Source organism: Mustela nigripes, chromosome 5 (genome assembly GCF_022355385.1).
Source record: "Mustela nigripes isolate SB6536 chromosome 5, MUSNIG.SB6536, whole genome shotgun sequence".
Taxonomy (NCBI): Eukaryota; Metazoa; Chordata; class Mammalia; order Carnivora; family Mustelidae; genus Mustela; species Mustela nigripes.
This window is the reverse complement of record NC_081561.1, coordinates 101,214,625-101,218,294: the sequence shown is the minus strand read 5'-3', so window position 1 is coordinate 101,218,294 and position 3,670 is coordinate 101,214,625. Positions and strand designations below refer to the sequence as shown.

Here is a 3,670-nt window from a genome sequence, read left to right as displayed (position 1 = left end):
GAACAGGAACTTCAGTTTCCTTCATTTATTTGAACAAAGACATACTTCATCTAGGACCATGTAGCATGTGACGCCTCTGTGGAAAGGCAAATCCCTAATTCTGCATGAAATTGTGTCAGGGGCTCCTGGGTGGCTCAGTCGTTAAGCATCTGCTTTTTTTTTTTTTTTTTAAAGATTTTTATTTATTTATTTGACAGAGAGAGATCACAAGTAGGCAGAGAGGCAGGCAGAGAGAGAGGAAGGGAAGCAGGCTCCCCATTGAGCAGAGAGCCCAATGTGGGACTCGATCCCAGGACCCTGAGATCATGACCTGAGCCGAAGGCAGCGGCTTAACCCACTGAGCCACCCAGGCGCCCAAGCATCTGCTTTTGGCTCAGGTCATGATCCCAGGATCCCAGGAGGAAGCTGTGCTTCAGGCTCCCTGCTCAGTGGGGATTCTGCTTCTCCCTCTCCTGCTGCCCCTCACCTGCACTCATTCTTTCTCAAATAAATAAATACAATCTTAAAATCAGTCAATCAATCAATCAATCAATCAATCCTGTCAAGGGCATGTCTAGAAAAAATCTGCAGGTGTGAACAACCTTCATTCCTAAAATCCAAGTGTTGCCAGGTAGGTAACTTGGAATGGGTAGTAGCTATAAAGGACATCTTCTTTTTTTGAAAGAATGAATAATATTTAGTTTTATTTAATGAGTATTAATCTCCTGGCTGAAAACATAGAATATCTGCCAATTAAACAATATTCTAATAAGAAGAAAGATGTTATCTGTACACACATAACCTAACCGGTTCAACGAAGATCTCTTTGTAGATCCAAATTCACGAATAGGCCTAAACTGGCAGTGCCTATTATTCATTCATTTCAGCTACATTTCCCATTTTACAAACAAACATCTTTATTTATGGGAAGAACTTCAGGGTTTCAGAATATCTTTAGAGCGATTTCCTGATCCTGGAGCAGCAGAGTTCCCTTGCTGTCCATCAGATGACATCTACTTGCTGCTGCAGGGCATTCTGTAGGGCTGCTCTCCCACTCCATAGTTAAATACATATAAAGACATAATTCACACAGGATAATCCCCTAAGAACCATATATGCCCTCCAATCTTACCAAACTATAATTTCTTATTGTTCCTCAAGTATTCTAATCCCTATCTCTGTTCCCACTACCCTCCCCCCCCTTTTTTTTCTCTTAGTTTCTCTCATCTGGAATTCTTAAGATTTTATTTATTTATTTGACAGAGATCAGGCAGAGAGGCAGGCAGAGAGAGAGGGGGGAAAGCAGGCACCCCACTGAGCAGAGAACCCGATGCAGGGCTTGATCCCAGGCCCCGGGGATCATGACCTGAGCTGACGGAGAGGCTTTAACCCACTGAGCCACCCAGGTGCCCCTCATCTGGAATTCTATACGCACTTCTATCCAAACATTTCAAGGGCCAGGCAAAGTCCCATCTCTCCTGACTATTCTACCCTATGGTCATCTAGGCACTGACCCTTTTTAACCTTTATCAAGCATTTGGCTCTAAACTTTTTGCTGCCTAATTCTGGCAATTAGCTTTTCACAAGTTTTTGAGCTATCTTCCAATTAGATTATAAGTTCCTTAAAGGCACACTCTTATATTCTGGTTTCGTGTATTCCTCATGCATCCACCTAGTAGACACTCCACCTGTCCTCATTTTGAAAAGTAATAGTTAATCCACACTTGACCCAACATGTATATTTAATGTTCTTTACAGATTTTTCTAGAACAATGTTTATACATCCTTTGTATAAACATGGATTTTTTTAAATGATTAGTCACCACACAGTACATCATTAGTTTTTGATGTAGTGTTCCATGATTCATTATTTGTGTATAACACCCAGTGCTCCATGCAAGACGTGCCCTCTTTAATACCCATCACCAGGCTCACCCATCTGAAACCCTGTTTGTTTCCCAGAGTCCATAGTCTCTCATGGTTCATCTCCCACTCTGATTTCCATCCCCCCTCATTTTTACCTTTCTTCTCCTGATATCCTCCATGCTATTCCTTATGTTCTACAAATAAGTGAAACCATGTAATTGTCTTTCTCTGCTTGACTTATTTCACTCAGCATAATCTCTTCCAGTCCCAATCATGTTGATGCAAAAGTTGGGTATTCATCCTTTCTGATGGCTGAGTAATATTCCATTGTGTATATGTACCATATCTTCTTTATCTGTTTGTCTATTGAAGGGCATCTTGGCTCTTTCTATCGTTTGGCTACTGGGGACATTACTGTGATGAACACTGGGGTGCATGTGGCCCTTCTTTTCACTACATCCATATCTTTGGGGTAAATGTCCAGTAATGCAAATGTAGGGTCATAGGGTAGCTCTATTTTTTACCTTTTTCTGCTAGCCCAATCAAGTATTTGAAATTTTGATATCAGAACTCATCAGCTGACTGTGTCCCAGCCACAAGACTGCAGTTGTTCATCCTGTAGGAGCTCAACTTCAATATCATTAATGCAATTTGGATCATCCCTCTTCTGATTTTTCGCAAAATGTTCATCCACGATGCTCTTTCTTTAGCAAGTTCCTTTTCATCTAGTTTGTTCAGGGCTTCCTCAGGATCAGTTGTTGTTCCCTGTTGAATTTGTTCTATCGTTTCTGCTGAACTTTGTCTCCACAAGTAACCTTGTAAAAAACTGAGTAATTTCTCTAGCTACCTCAGGGACACTCGTTCCAGGTAATTCTTGTGTCGTAAGTTATTCTTTAATTGTTCAGTAACTCTGTTGTAATCTGAAAACTTTCAGATTGGCATGATGTGTCGGCAACTTTTCCCCTTCATTTCATTCTCATGGATAGTAGCTGGAGGCTGGAATTCCATTTCTGGGTAGTGCGCATCATTCTCACATATGCTTTAGGATAAATCAGCAGAAATCTGATGAAAATGTGTTAGTCACATAATGATTTCCTGCTGGGAGTGGAGGTAGAGTTACAGGAAGTTCCCCAATATGGCTTGCAGGACTGAATCTGGGGTCGGGTCTCCTTAAAGGATGTTTTATTTTGTCTACCACTCTAAGGCTTACATCAGTCCACTGGGCTAGCCAGTTTGCTGATATAGCTAATATTGTTTCTCTATAAGAAATATAAGTCCTTCTTTCCAGGAAGATAACTTTTATTCATGCATTCAGACAATATTTACCAAGTGTCAGCTACAGACCAGGCATTATATTATGCACTGGGAATACAGTAGTGAACAAAACTAATAAATGGCTTTGCATTCTGGCAACTGGTATTATAATGGAGAGGGAGATAAGTAGTGAAAAAAAGCAAAACAAAACAAAACATACCTAACTCAATTATAGAGACTGTTAGAAGGATAAATCCTACAAAAAACAATAAAGCAACAAGGAAGAAGATTATGATCTAGAGGGGCAGGGGGATTATGATTTTAAATGTTATTTAAAGAAGGCCATACTAGGAAAATGACTATTTGAACAAACATAAGATGAGGAAACAAGCCTAGTGACTAATGAGGAAAAAGCATTCTGGAAGAGGGAACACCAGCGCAAGGGCCATGAGGTAGGAGTGTGCCTACTGCCTTCATGATATGGCTGCATAGAGCAGGAAACCTGTTCTCCAAGGACTTAGGCATTTCCTCTGAATTAGATGGGAGTCAATTGGAAGGTATCAAACAGAGG

General features: G+C 40.7%; 1 pseudogene; it reads right to left on the bottom strand.

Moving 5' to 3' along the window:
* Positions 1 to 2,409: 2,409 nt before the first annotated feature.
* LOC132018686 (centrosomal protein of 19 kDa-like) lies at positions 2,410 to 2,853 on the bottom strand (annotated as a pseudogene).
* Between the last annotated feature and the right edge of the window lie 817 nt (positions 2,854 to 3,670).